Source organism: Rosa rugosa, chromosome 2 (assembly GCF_958449725.1).
Source record: "Rosa rugosa chromosome 2, drRosRugo1.1, whole genome shotgun sequence".
Classification (NCBI taxonomy): Eukaryota; Viridiplantae; Streptophyta; class Magnoliopsida; order Rosales; family Rosaceae; genus Rosa; species Rosa rugosa.
In genome coordinates this window covers 43,821,315-43,837,315 of record NC_084821.1, presented here as the reverse complement: position 1 = coordinate 43,837,315, position 16,001 = coordinate 43,821,315, and the positions used below count along the sequence as shown (strand labels likewise).

Here is a 16,001-nt window from a genome sequence, read left to right as displayed (position 1 = left end):
CTTGGACAAATTACAAGAAAAAGGGTTGCATGTTTCTGCGTTTCACTCTAACGTACATTGACATAAATAACTACAAATACAAGATGATCGATGATCGAAACGGTATACAAGCTTTGTATTAAAAGATAACTATTTAACGTTGAATACTTACATATACATGAAGAAAAGTTGGATCAACTTATTGTGTTTCCCATTTCCTTTATGTTCTTCATTGAGTTGTTCCAAGATTTTAGTGCGTTTCTTGAACAGTTATGGCAAGCTCCAAAGTTGGGTTGGTTTCTGGAGATGCTTGACCACGAGAGGATACAGAAACTGTATCTGCATGGTTGATACAACTTTGTGGACTCTCTGGCCAGTTGTAATTTGGTGATGAGCCTTTCACTTCATGATGTCGAGTACCAGTATAACTGTCTGTATGTCGATTGCTTCTAAAAGTATGAGAGCTAATTTCTCTTTTGTTAAAGATCTCGAACATGGCTCTGATCCTTTTCCACTTCGAGGTGCTTGAATCGGGGGGCATCAAGACATGCTTATGCTCGTACAAGAAGGAAGTTACAGATGTGATTAGAGCAAATATTGAAGCTATCCCTGCAATTAAAAAAAGACCCCAAAAGCTCTCAAGGCCAAGAGCAGTGCTAGAAAAGTTCCCAGTAGAGTTTTTACAGTTACCATCTTTCTTGATCCATTTATCTTCAATCATTCCCATCAATCCATCATCTGTCAAATTTAGGATTGCTTGTGTAATTTCAGAAACAAGAGGGGAACGTTTTGGAAATGCCTGTAAAGTCACCACCAAAAAAAAAATCATATGCATGACAAAATTTAGAATCTCATATATGGAATTGTAAACCTTAAAAGATAGAAAATAAGATAGTATGAGGAGAGAGAGAGAGCTTACGAAGCCAAAGCCATCGGTTTTAAATATTGGTCCAATCATAGTATACTTGGAACAATATTTTGCAACTAGTAGCTTCATGTAGGGGGTTTCATGAACAATTGCAGCAATACCACCATTTGCACTCCCTTTTGAAAGAGCGTCATCTATTTCTTCCATAGATCCACAAGCCTTGAGCTTGGAATCATCAAAACCTCTTTGTATCAAGAGATCATATACAAAAGCATCCTTCATGTAGCCAACTTTTTCTCCATTCCTTAAAAGATCATTTAAATTGTTAACAGCTGGTCGGAGTTGTTGAACAGTTAATAGTGATGCTAGATTAGCAGTATAGCTTTGTGTCACTATCAGCACAACAAATACCCATATAATCATCACAAATCTTCCCAAGTTGCTAACCACTCTCTCCCCTGTCAAGTGAATTCAACATTAGAAAACATACTGAAAGTAATCAATAGGTCACCCGAGGAAAAAAAAAAGTATATCTAGAGGGAGGTAATGAAAAATTACTTTGTGAAAAAACCATGGTTGAGAAAGAGAACCAAAAGCTTGTGCCAACTTGATATGAAGGAGGACCACGAAAATCTTCATTAATTCGGTGTTCAAGCACCCAAATCACAAAACCAATAAAGATGAAAAAACACAAAATCGTCAGCCAAAGGTCCCATGTTAAAGGCTGCAAAAAAACCCATGCATTTTTGGTTCTGCTGTCTATGATTGGTACAACCATTACTACACCAGACTCGGTATATGGCATTGCAAAGTCCACGTACAATGTTCTATTTGCTCTAATTGTTGCATCTCCAACCACAGCATCGAACTTCTATCAAGTGGGCCACAAAAAAGGAATGTCAAGTAAACAAATAAATTAATTTACATCTTTCCAATAAGAATGTAAATATAAAAACTAGAAGTACGTATGCATTAACACAGTGATAAAGAAATTTACCCCAAGGTATACTTGATAGATTAAATCATTATACGTGCCAGCACTGCTACCGTTAGGATATGCATAAGGAATCAATTCATAAGGAAGTGCATATGGTAACAGGTCCACTGCAGCCTTAAACACATCAATGCTGAACCCGGTGACATCACTGGTATTAGTTCTCAAATTTGGTGTTACGTTAACAAATTCTGAAAAACCATCCCTCACTGGAACTCCAATTCTCAACTTCGTACCATTTTCCGGGATCTCCCATCCTTTGGGAACGGATAATGACTCTCCCGGCCATATAATGGGTCCAAGAGCATCACACTTGAAAGTTGAAACATTACACCTGTTTATTGAATTCACTAACCTTCCATTTTCCAGTGTCCAATACCCAACTGCTCTTCCTCTTCCTCCATTACCATTGACATTAACAATCTTAAAAGTCGATAGTTGAAGTTGCCTATCAACAAGACTAAAATTGCCAGCCAAGCCTCTAAAACTTGTGAGTGATAAGGCATTAGAAATGTTTGAACCATATTGACAGACCTTTAAACTTCCAAGATCTGTAGAGTTGAAAGATGAATCATTTCCCTTTTGAGATCCAAAGCTTGCATTCCCAACTTTTTCAACTGCCATGGCTATTGCAATAGCCGCATCATAAGCCCGATATCCAAAAGCATCCAACTCAACATCAATGATTTCTGGATTTTCTTGTTGGAATTGCCTTTTCCACCTTGTTTTGAATTCTCTAAGCTTAAATGTGTCTGAAACATCAGTTTCCACACTTAAGACTCCTTGCATTGAATTCAGAACAGATTCCATTGCCTTTAAACGATCTCCAATCCCATTGGTCGTGATCCATACAAAACCCTTGTTCATCATTCCAATCTCTTTCGCCTTGGCAAATAACTGTGATGCAAGTTTAGGCATCATATGCACTATGAAGACTCTAGTCTGCATTGTCATTAACTTGTAAAGTTCTATTTCAATTTGATCATCTGTGGCTGATTGTGAAATTACACTTCGATATGGGACATGAGCATCAACCTCGAGCAAGGCATCAATTAGAAAGGGCATGATTCCCTCCCCGTACATATTGTCTACGTAAATGGGGACTACTCGCCTCCATCCAAAGTTTTGAACAATACCACTTATGGCTTTCACTTGGGTTGAGTCATTTTGGACAAATTGGAAAAAGTAGGAGCTCTGAAGTGAAGTAAGAGAAGGGCTTGTTGCAGAAAAAGATATGATTGGCACTTGAGCTTTTTCTCCAAGATTAACAACAAAAATTGCTTGCATTGATGTCATTGGTCCTAGGATTGCTTTCACTTCTACATTGTTTATCAGATCCAAAGCTGTGTTTTCAGTTCATTGTAAAAAAAAATGTAATTAGTTTGATAAGTTTCAGAATTCATGTGCTCTTTACAATGGCAGAAAACAAAATGTAATTTAGGATCTATGACTCTATTATTTATCGTACAGTTCTCTAACATTTGGTCTTGGGCAGCCATTTGATTTGTTCAAATTAGTTAAAGACATTATCAACTTCAAAATAAAAGTTTTTGATTTTGAAATTGAGTTGCATACCAATGACGAACAAAAATTTTTAGTATCTAATCGTTCCCACTAAATTCGATATTTTGTTATAACAAGTATTTCCTTGGTATATACATTATAATAAACAATACTAGTTTTTTTTTTCAATATTATAAATTGTCGTAAACTTTATTCATCTAATTATTTGGTTATAGCTTATTTTTATACATTTGACATAGAGTTTTACCAATTTTAATAGAACTTGTCATATTAACCTTTTACCAAGTTGCTCAATAGTATATGGCCTATTGTTTAAACCAGTGACATATGGCCTATTTGTTAGCCGGCATAATTGACACCTGGAAGGTCCTGATAGGGTGAAGATAAGAAAAAATAAAAACTTTTTTTTTTGGTTAATTAGAGTATATTGTATTTTTTTTTTTAATCAACAATAATAGAGTTTTCATTTTACTAAGGCCAGAACGGGACGAATACATATTAGTCCCTGCACATAAGGCAAGCAAGACGAGCGATATGCCAGCACCACTCACTATTACAATCCATGCTCACTTATTTAAAGGTTGAATTACTTAGGTAGTGACTCTTTTGACAGTCCCACAGGGACGAGTCATTATGTATAATTCGCTGATCAATTAAATGAGTTGACAATTTTCTCAAAAAAAGAAAACGCAAACCAATTTTTTAAATAATTTTTATTTCAATTTTATTTATTTTCATTAACAAAAAATTAATTAACTATACCTAAAACATCGTTGGTATTTGATTATTTTGATAATTACTAAACCAAAAGCATACCTAATTTGGCCTATAGATTACTGAATATATGCATACCTAATAGCTATATGCAAAAGGTTAGAAAAAAAATTGTTCAAAAAAAAAAAAAAGGCAGAGAGAGAAACCTGCGGCAGCTGCTCCAACCACATCTCTATTGGAGTTCCTGGTGTTCAAAACGAGCCTAGTCTTGTAGTCAGCATGGATAGCATAGAAATCCGAGAGCGCCATTTCGATGCAACTCAAGTACATTTTCCCACTCGGTCCATCAAGGTCTACAACAACTCCCACGTTGACTGGGATTATCGTTGTGCTTGCAGCTACCATATGCATGGTGGCGACCATGAAAATCCATGAGAAAAGAAGAAGGATACTTCTCCTCTGATTCTCCATAGAGCTCATATATAATTCGAATTGCAAGGGTCACTCGCTCCTATCAAATGTCAGGCTCCAGCATATTTATATAAGAATAACCAAGAAAGCTAGGTCGATGAGATTTCAGTTTCAGATGCGAAAGTCCTGGGAAATGATGAATGGTCAAACAAACTCATAATTTGATTAAACACTTCAATCCAATCTATACGACTGGACTGATCGAAGACTTATACTAGTCTCTGATCTTCGTTCAGACACATAAGAATTAAGTTTTTTTGTTTTATCTTTTTCTTAACTTGCATGGCTATATATATTTCGATCATGACCAATATGATCGTCGATCCTTCATGTTGCTTGGGCTGCTTTGACATAGTAGTATATTATATATATATACGACCAAATGTTCTAGATAATACTCACGGCTGTAATTTGTAGAATTGTCCAAGTATGGAAGATGCATGGCAAATCGCTGTAGATATATATTATTCTCTTCGACTGAAATAGACATGCTGCGTGCGCAACCTCTGGCTTTCAACCTCTGAGTTGAGTAAGAAACCCAACTACTAGATTTTGTTTTATTCATAGATTTGGTCACATGGTGATATTAATTCTTCGTATACATGCAAGTATCTAAATTCAGTCAAACATGCACGCTGAATGGAAATTCGGGTTTATTATAATCTTTGGGGAATGCTAGATACACACGCAGGCAGGGTGCAAACACACTGCCACGTGTCATGTGGCAGCAGAAAAGAAATCCTTAATTAATAAATTTTTTTCTCTGTCATTTTTGCCCTTCTGCTCCATATTCTCTTTCTTCTTCCTCTTCTGCGAATTCTTCCTCTCTCATCAAAAACCCATTAAAGCACCAGAGACCTGTAAAACTTAATTTGGAGACAATCACAAAATAGTAGGTTCTTGCTTTTAGATGCCCAAATCCTGGATTTGATGATTTTTCAATTTCACATCTTTATGTCAAAACTTCAGCAGGATTCCACAAAATAAAGCAAAGATTCATGTCCTATTTCGTCATGTACCCATGATCCATATCCGAATTCGATCAACACTGGTCGTCGGACGTCATGGAGGCTGGGCTGGACTCTTCGAAGGCAGTTGAGCACAGTGTTGGTGTAAGTGTTGCCGGTAGAGCTCCGGTTGACCGACAGAGAAATCAGATCCCATATCTGTTCTCTCTCTCTCTCTCTCTTCGAGCTTTCTCTCTCATCTGTTGTTTCTCTCTCCTTAATGAATTTGATGAACTCAGAGCATGATTGTTGTTTTTCCAGAAGAGGAGATGAACAAGAAAAGAGAATAAAAACACGTCCGTAACGAAAAAGAGAAGAAGAGAGAGAATAGGGCAAACGCCGCTAGCTAATAAGAGCTCATTTTAAAAAGTAAATTGTGTGATGTCAACAAGCTTTCTTCACAAGCAGTTAACTTTCAGCCCTATTTTGAACCATTAAAATTCTTCTTCTTCTTCTTCGTTTGAAGTCACTTGAAATTGATTTTTGACAAGTACCTCCTCATCCTTTGAAATTAATATGTTATTATTGGTTCAGTACTGACTTGTACAAGGTTCCTTGAGTATTGTATATGTCAGTTATGAGACTGTAGATATAAGAGTGTTATTCAGTTTCGGTAAAATCGTATTGTTTCATTCTAATTTATATTTCTAAAATATATTTGTTGTAAAGTTTGGTAATACCGAAAACCGAAATACCGACTTTGGTAAAAATAATTAATAACCGAAAGTTTTGGTTTTGAAGTTGGTAATTGGTAAGTCAATTTCAAAACCGAAAGCTTTAGTTTTGAAGTTGGTAATGCCCATAACCGATTCGAACCGACCGAGTGGCAGGCCTAGGCAAAAGTGACAAGAAAAAAAATGCATTAATAAGCTACTCTATTTCTGCTGCCACATGACACGTGGCAGTGTGGTGTTAGACCCAAACGCAGAGTGAGTGTGTAGCTAGCATTCCCCATAATCTTTTGAACAAGGACCTTTCTGGAATTTAGGCCATGTCCAAATCGTGCACGATCATCCTTTCAATATTTGTATTTTTCACTTTAAGATTCTCAAGTACAATTTGTTCTTTATATTTTGGACAATTCTTAGGATCACCTCTTGGGTGAATAAGCATATTCACCATCTCTTGCAATTAAAGCATAATAACTTTATAATTTTCTAATCCGACTGTTCATGTTGTATAACATAATACAAAGATTAGCTCTGTAAAAAAATCAATCTAATTAGAGACCTTTTAGTTATTTATTTCTATGAAATACATGGACGGTTCATCATAATAATAGTAAATGTTGTTAGAACCATCCATTTGCATGATTCAATTAAATAATTAAACGATTTCTGATTCGATTGATTTTTTACAGAGAGGATCTTTAAAGGTTTATTTAAGATATGGACCGCTGGATTATAAATTTATTAAGTAAAAGTATGTTAATCGACAATGTGGGTGAATATGCTCGTTCACCCTAGAGGTGAACATAAGAATTGTTCTCGTATTTTCTCTTTAGCTTGGAGGTTCGTGTATCGAGGGCGTTTCACCAGTAAGCCAAAAATATGTTAACTTCCAATTTCTCTTGTGTGGTCTTTTTTAGTACTGCGTGACTTCCCTATATTGATACAGGATCCGGCTCCTCTAAATTTACGAGCCATGAAGTTACATGAAGTTAGTAAAATCTAAGTAACTTAACTGATCAAATGAATCGAAATTGTCCATGATCCTAGGTACCTTTATTTTTGTAACTGCCGTCAAACCTCCTTCCCAAAAAGAATTGCCATCAATCTCATGAAACCATGATCAATCTCCTCTATCTCTCATCGTTGTTCAACATTCTCTGTTAGGATATATCTCCTGCTACTAATGATCGAATTGCTTCCTCTTCTTAATTCTCAGGAAGTCAATTTGAATATCAGGATACAAAGACCAGATACAGAGAGCTATAATTTGAATGATTTGGCTGATGTTGATGGTAACCACAGAAACTCAATATGATCATTCGATTCAATAGGAAAGGAGGCATCAGCTATGATAAATAACTGTATATAAATTACTCATGAGCTGTTCTCTCTTAATGGCACAGGAAACCATCTTTCCAAAGCTTTTAAATTTCTTATTTTAATTGTTAAGGTTTGGTGTCTTAATTCTAATGGAGATTGAGCTGCTCTTCCTTTTACTTCTTTCTGGATAACGAATGGAAAAATCATTCAGTAATAGGACCGGGAATCTATGTGGAGAAAAAGTAACGTGAGGATTGAACGGCAAATGCTACCATCAGTTATGCTTTGTTGTTTGTGCCAAAAAAAATAAATAAAAAAACTCTTGATGACCTTTTTTTTCCTTGAACCATTAGATAAATTTAAGGAATTTTGACCATTTACCCTAATTCTAGGGATTTTTTCCCCACTTACCTCTTTAAGTTTTTTTAATTCCCCCTTACCCATTAAAACTCTAATAAGGTCTTCCCTAATACCCAATTATGTTTTTTTTAGACTATTTTACCCTCACCCTTTTGTTACATAGAGAGAGAGAGAGAGAAAAAAAAAAATGGAAGAGCGAGAAACCATAGAAGTCTGGTCACTGGCTGCGGGATTTTGGTCACCGGCCGTCGAATTTCGATCACCAGCCGCCGAATTCCGGTCATCAGCCGCCACCCACCGGCTTTTCTAAAAACCTTGCCGGAGGTCCCCAAAGAGGTTGTGAGAAAGGTTTATTAGTCCCTAATAAACCTCTACTGCCCCCAATAGAGGGGCAATAAACCTCTATTACCCCCCAATAGACGTCCATTGCCCTCCAATAGAACTTTCGGTCACCGGAATGAGAAGTAATCTCTCTAAATTTAAACAAATAAAACTTTGATTAAAGAAAAAAAAAAAGGGAGAATTTTTCAAATAGTACATGAACTAAAGGTCACTGTGAATTAACGTGCCTCACTTTACACTAACTACACTTTGATACCTGGACTATAAAACCCGACTACATTTAAATACACGGCGTTAATAACACCGATAGCCTCATGTCATTATTCAATTTTTAAAGGGTAGTTTGGTATTTTCACTCTATTCTTCTTCTTCTTCTTCACAATCCTCTGCAACTCCCAATCCTACCTCCAACTCCCTCTTATCCGCAGGGATCCCTTCCCTACACCATCTGCAATAATTCATGGTAATAGAAAAGAAAAGAAAAATCACAAGGCCATTCTCTCCATGTTCTTGAACCCAGATCAGGCAAAGAAGTAAAAAATAAAGAGATTCCAAGCCATTCCTTTATGTTCTTCAAACCCAGACCAGGTAAAGTTGCCCAAAAAAAAAAGGAAAAAAATTTCCAAGCTATTCTTCTTTCTTAAACACAAACCAGATGAAATAGAAAAGAAAGGAAAACAAAACAAGAAGTTCCCAAGGTAGTCTTTGGGGAATTGAAAGATTGGGATGGGGCCGGGAGAAGAACAAGAAGAACAAAACCCCAATCAGTAGAAAAAGGAAGTTCTGGTATGAGAATAAGCTCTCCTACTAGCACGGCCGCTGGTATATGAAATTTGCACATCCATTCCATATGGTACAGTATAAAGATCTCAATTGAATGGGCATTTAAAATGATACACGATTGAAATTGAATTATAGCGAAAATAACCCACAAAAAACTAGCGGAAATTTTCCAAGACGTTTTGGGAAGGTCATTTCTGTAGCCATTGATATCTTCCTCTTCGTTTGATAAACATCTGTAAATATACATATACAATTGCAACACCACACTTTTAGCATAGAAAATTCATACCCAACATCCACCATGTCAAAAATTAAACAAAAAACAGAATCAACAATCCAACCCAAACCCACTATCAGTCAAAACACCAAACCTGTAAATAAAAATGACAAAAAAAGAAGAAGAAGAAGCCATAATCACAAGAACAAAGGGGACAGAGCTACGGTAGAAAATGAAAAGAAGGGAAAACGATCCTTACAGCTTCAAGGGACTTGAGGTTAAAGGGAGAGTCACCGAAGAAAACACCAACAAACCAAAAACCTTCATTGTCCTCCTGACACCCAAGCACGGCGGCGGACGAGGACTACTCCTCCTCCGTGCTCCAAGCTTAATAGTATGGCGTGAAAGCGAAACGATCTCACCGGAATGAAGAGTGTGGGGATCGACCTTGTAACTAAGGTCTCCTTTGAGCTTCTGGAGGCCCCTCTGCTGCTGCTACTTCACCGGTCCCCAACCCCAAACCCCATCAAAGTTCGTCCACATCTTTGGGCTCACTGAAAAGACAAGTTTACCCTTGTAAATATGCCAACTGGCTTCCCTGTAACGGAAAAGTTAACGTCATGTATTTAAATGTAGTCGGGTTTTATAGTCCAGGTACCAAAATGTAATTAGTGTAAAGTGAGACACGTTAATTCACAGTGACCTTTAGTTCATGTACTGTTCGAAAAATTCTCCAAAAAAAAGAGAGGAAATTACATCAATTCAAAACGTCTATTGCCTCCCAGTAGACGTCTATTGCCTCTCAATAGAACTTTCATCGCCGGAATGGGAACTAATCTCCCTAAATTTAGACAAATAAAACTTTGATTAAAGAAAAAAAAATTAGGAGATTACATCAATTCAAAACGTCTATTGCTCCCCAATAGACATTTAATAGAACTCTATTGCCCTAATAGAACTTTTTTTTTTTTCATTTTTCTTTCCTTCTGGGCCTTCTGCCCCCATTTTACCAAAAAAAAAAAAAACAAATGAAAGAAAGAAATTGATTTGGGCACCCAGAGAAAAGCTCTGGGCCCCAAATCATCGTTCTCCTGAGATGGCCCCAAAATCTCAATTCTTTGAACTCCAACTGAAATTGAAAACGAAGAGTACCAATATGTAGAACTCAACCGGAGGAACAATTCTGATACCTCGATCGTCCTAAAAAAATGCTGGAGTTTCCGGAAAATACTGAAGAACTCACGAAGGTTTCTGACTTCATTTCTCAATCACTAGTCATTGTTTGGACAAAGGAAGACCAGAGAAAGATTGTTGACCTCGAGACAAAGCTGCCGGCACCGGTGAGACAACATGAAATGGCCGGAATTGGAAACATGTTGGCTAACACAGAAAGCTTTCAGGGCTGCTCTTGCCGCCACCGCCAGTGGTTTCGAGAGGAGATAACCGGTCTTCACTTAACGCCGCCTTGAGAAGTCGAACGGCGTCGGTCCAACATCCAAGCGATGCCGGAAATCAGAACTGCGATCTGATCACCATTGAAATGAAAACGGGGCGAAGGCAGCGTCAATCTGGGTCATGATCTGATGCTGTCCGACCTTTATATACTTGAGCGCCGGAGGGCCTGGGACGTTGCCGGAGCTAGAGGTCAGTAGGAGAGAGAGAGAGAGATAGAGAGAAAGAGAGAGAGAGAGAGAGAGAGAGAGAGAGAGACAGAGACAGAGACAGAGACAGAGACAGAGTGGCGTGGTTGTAATTCTTTAATTGGGTTGCAGGCAAAAAGGTCATTTGTTGTTAAATTGCATGTGTATGTGGAAACAAAAATCTATTGTTGGGATAAGTGAGATAATTTTTGCATATTTTAGTGCTTTGGGTCAAGGACCCTAAATTTAAATGGTTTGGATTTTATTAACTTCATGCAACTTTACAGCTCCTAACTTTAGAGGAGCTGGATCCATTGATATGACATACCAAAGTAAGAGCCGACTCAGAACTCACAAGAGGTTAGGTCTCACGTTCTCGCCAAAATGATTCGGGATATATATCATGCAAATTCGTCAAAAAGGAAACTTATCCCATACTAAAATGGAAGGAAGAGAAGCTAGCATTTCGAGTTTCTCCCATATAGCAGACTTCTCTACTCATTTATGATGACCAATAAATACTCAATTACTGATTCTTCTGATATATTAGTATGGACAATCCCTGATTATAAAAATAAGGGCTAAATACTGCTTAGTACCCTGTGGTATGAGACCAATATCGATTCAGTCCCTCGACTTTCAATTTCATCAAAAACACCCCCGCAATATCATCTTCTCATCCAATAGGTCCCTCCGTCGGGATTCCGTCAATTTCAGACGTTAACTCGCTGACGTGGCATTCCAACTCAGCAAAGTGGGGCCCACATGGAAGTCAAATTCCCAAAATGACCCTGGCCAACCAGATATGGAAAAATTTTAAATAAACTTCTGACTTTGAGGTTGGGGAGACTCGAACCCACCCCAACACATATGAAAATAAAAGCACCAACCATCAGACTACTTGCATGGATTGTTATGTTGCAAATAAAAACAATATATATTTGTATAATAGTTTAAAAACACTTCATCGTCCTTCTCATGTTTTGTTCTCTGGCTTGTGTTTGCAGGTTCTCTAAAAACTCAATCTTTTTTTACTTTTTCTCTCTCTGTAATCTCTGCCATATCCAATGGCTTCCTCATCATCACCTTCTCTTCTTCTTCTTCCTTCCACCAAACCCTACCAAACCCTCTCTTAATTATTGACCCATCATAATCTCTCCCTCTGTTTCTCTCTCTATGTCTCTGTAAATTCAAAATGGCGTCAACGCCGCCGCATCAATCACAGCGACCAAGCAGTACCAAACCTACCAATCAGTCCCTCAAATTTCAGCACCAGACTCGTCAGAGCAACCAATGGACCACCCACCACTTCTCTCTCTCAAAGCCTCTACCTTTACCCCCGCAACCGCCGCACACGGAGCCCAAACCCACCGCCGCTCCCAATCCAACCTCCTTTTCCTCTCTCTGCCCTCCGCCCAAGTCAGACCTCGTGTCCAAAGTGCATATTGCAAAACTGGATTGTTCCACAGTGCAAATTGCAAAACCAGATCTTCAATGCTCTGTAGTGGTCCAGTTTCTCTAGTGGCCATGATTGTTCCACACACGATATCCTTTAACAAGAGAGAGTGAGAGTCGTGGGTCTGAGGCGGAGAAGTGGGGTCTGATTACCAATCTAAGTCGGAGTCGTTTGGGAAATTGGGAGGGCGAGATCGGCGTCGGCGTTTAGGGATTTGAGGATCAAAGGCAGAGCAGACGAGGATGATTTGGATGGCTTTGCAGACGAGGTCGCGCCAGACTGTCGGTGGGGAGCGGCGGAGGTGGGATGAGCGGGTGTCTCAAAGCCTGAGCAGAAACGAAGAAGAAGAGAAGAAAAGAAGGGGAGAAGATCGCGAGGGAGTCAGAATAAGATATTAAAAAGCTAGGGTCATTTTGGGAATTTAACTTCCATGTGGGCCCCACTTTTGCTGAGTTGGAAGGCCACGTCAGGGAGTTAACGTCTGAAATTGACGAAATCCCAACAGAGGGACTTATTGGATGAGAAGATGATATTGCGGGGGTGTTTTTGATGAAATAGAAAGCCGAGGGACTGAATTGATGTTGGTCTCATACCACAGGGTACTAAACAGTATTTAGCCCTAAAAATAACTCTTTTGTTTTAGAGAAAGAAAATTTAGGAGAACATTGAGATGCTTTCATTGATAATCGAGGCATCTATATGACTATATATAGAGGATTACATCTACAAATCTTCGAGTACAAGTAGGAATATGCTAACCCTATTACAACCAAGCTAAGTAGTCCTAAACCTATTTGAACTAGGCACACAATACTTGATTTCTTGCAACACACCCCCTTTTGTCATCCAAATATGATGTTTTAGACGTCGATGGTGGTCCTCACATTGTCTCAGTAAAAACTTTGCCAAGTAATAAAAACCCAGTGAGACAAAAATAACCTCGATTGAAGGGAAAAAAGAGTACAACACACTCTTCACATTTCAAGAACATAGCATTACTGTCAAACCTCCCACTGATACTAACATCTCCCTCTGACTACGATAATCATGGAAGGTCGGATAAATTTCCTAGGCCAATGTTTCCTACATGTTTCTTGAATGTGGATTTAGGCATTGACTTAGTAAATAAGTCTATAACATTATCCTCATATCGGACTTGATTCACTTCAATCTTGAGGAGCGTTCGTTGTTGCTGATTGTACAAAAACTTAGGCAATATATGCTTGGTGTTGTCGCCTTTGACAAATCCTTGCTTCGTTTGTTCAATGTAAGCGACATTATCATCATAAATGCACGTAGGTTTATCTGTGGTAAACTTTTGTGATGCCCCGGAAATTCGTATTTATTTTCTGAGGATTTTTCGGAATCTAATTTGTGGTTATTGGACGATTTCGTGGATCGTGGATGGAGCGGAAGTGTTTCGGACTAATTTTTATTCGAAAAGTATGGTTTTAGGGGGGGGCGCAAAGGTTGACTTTTTATTTGTTGGGATTCTCCGAAAACTTCCTTCATGAAAATGGTAGAGCACGTCGATACGAGTTCGTGGATATGTGGAACGCGAAAATCGGAGTTCGTATATGGAAGTTATGGTCTGCGGAAGTTTTGGATATTTTTGGAAATCACTATAAATAGAAATTTCCCTTTCGGGAAATTTACTATTTTCAATGGGTTTCTATTTCCGGAAATCAGAACCTCCGTTCTCTCTCATCTTTGCACCAAACCCGACCCGAACCCGGAAACCCGACCCGGCTTTTCCGCCAATCTCCGGCGACCTCTAGTGGCGGGACCTGGGCAGACCGACTCGCCTCCTTGTTCTGGTCCTCCTGGTGGTGGCCTCTAGCATCGATTCTCGGTCACGGTGGTGCCTCTAGCATCAATTCTCAGACCCGATCAGAAATCCTAGTTCTGGCGACGTCACGGCTTCAAGTTTTCTAGGTTGAGTTCGTGGAAGCCTCCCTGATCGATCTGTGGTGTTTTTTTTTTTATCGACGTTGGAATCGGATCAACTCAAGGTGAATAGTTCACGGCGGCTTGTGGCAGCGATAGACGGCGATCTAGGTTGTGTTGGCTTGAACCCCAGGTATTAAAGTTGATCTATTTGGTGTTCTTGACATTTTGGACGGTTGGATTAATCTAGTTTGAGTTTTGGCGGGTGGAGGTTGAGGTGGTTGTACCACCGACTGTGGCGGTGTTTTTGGTGGCCTTTCGGCCATGTATTGGATAGTTTCTGGTATTATATATCATCTACTTGTTTATACGAGCGTTTTGATATTTAATACGTAATTTTTGGAGATCGTATGAATATGTTGTGATTTTTACGGGTTCGGACCGTTCGATGATTCGATCCGTGAGGATTCGAGCATCCGATCGACTTGTGGTTTAGTCATATCGATCGTTGAAGTATTCTGGAGACTTTGGGAGGTCTCGGATGTGGTTTCGCCTCAATTTGCGTTACTTTGGGATTGTTGTTCGATTTGGGGATTCGAACTTTAATTAATTGTGATTCGTTGACTGAATTAAGGCTGTGTTTTCCTTAGGTGCTTGACAGAGTGCGTTCTGTAAGTAGTCTAGTAGTGTAAAGACGCAGCGGGAGTTTCGAGGTGAGTAATCTTACAATGTTCATTTATGAACGAAGTTACCTTTGTCGTTTTGAGAGTTATTGATTTAACTGCAAACTATAGTGGGTGTTAGTGGCATTCCTGAGTGAATGACCACGTATATATATATTTACGTGAAATATATATGTGTGGGTGAGTTCATTCTCATTTTGTGATGTGACTTTTCAGGAAACAATTATGGTGGGAAATGGGTATTTCCTATTGTTTTGAAAAGTGTTTGAGGATTTGGGGAGTTACAGGCCAGGCTGTGCTTCTCCTTTTGGGTTGGGTAATATTTTCAGGTCAGGTATGACCATTTTAAATGTTTTAATCTAACGACCGGTGGTCCGAGGATTTGGGGAGTCATAGGTTGTGATTTATCCGTTTGATTTGATTTGACATTTTGGGTCCAATGCGACTCGTTTAATGTTTTGATCTGAGGGTCAGGTTGGCCTAAGGATCCGGGGTTGCAGGTTGCATCCTTAGGCAATGTTATATCGTAAGGTTAAACTGTCACGCCCCGAATTTTGAATAATAAATTCAAATCCGAAACATGAATTAAACAACTTAATCAAATAAACGTTCTGAATTTTTTTCATAATAATCACACCACACGACACTCAAATTCCAAATCTCGAAAAATCGAATTAATTATGACAACTCACTCTTGCAAAGTAAAATTGTAAAGCTCTAATTGAGCATAACAAACCTCACAATAAGAGGAAAATAAAGTAAGTGCAACAACTCTTAACCAGCTCGGTCCCCACCCTGATTATCCAGATCTGCAGGAGTTTCCGCTACACAGTTTGAATAGTGTACCGGGATTGCAACAACACCAAACCCGGTAAGCTTTTGACAGCTCGTATGAGTAAACAAGAATGAACTGTTGATTTATTAATTTACAATTCTTACAGTTTAAGTAGGCAACCAACACACTCACAAGGTAATTCCAAAAACACACAGCAACGTAAAAGAAGGGATACTCCTGAGACTCTCTTTTAAAAACGTATATTTCAAAGGCTTCATGTAACCCACTCCTGTTACTCCCCGGAAATACA

The 16,001-nt window shown here is 38.7% G+C and overlaps 1 pseudogene; it reads right to left on the bottom strand.

Annotated features, from left to right (window-relative positions):
• Nucleotides 1-229: 229 nt before the first annotated feature.
• On the bottom strand, nucleotides 230-4,561 carry LOC133730809 (glutamate receptor 2.8-like; annotated as a pseudogene).
• Between the last annotated feature and the right edge of the window lie 11,440 nt (nucleotides 4,562-16,001).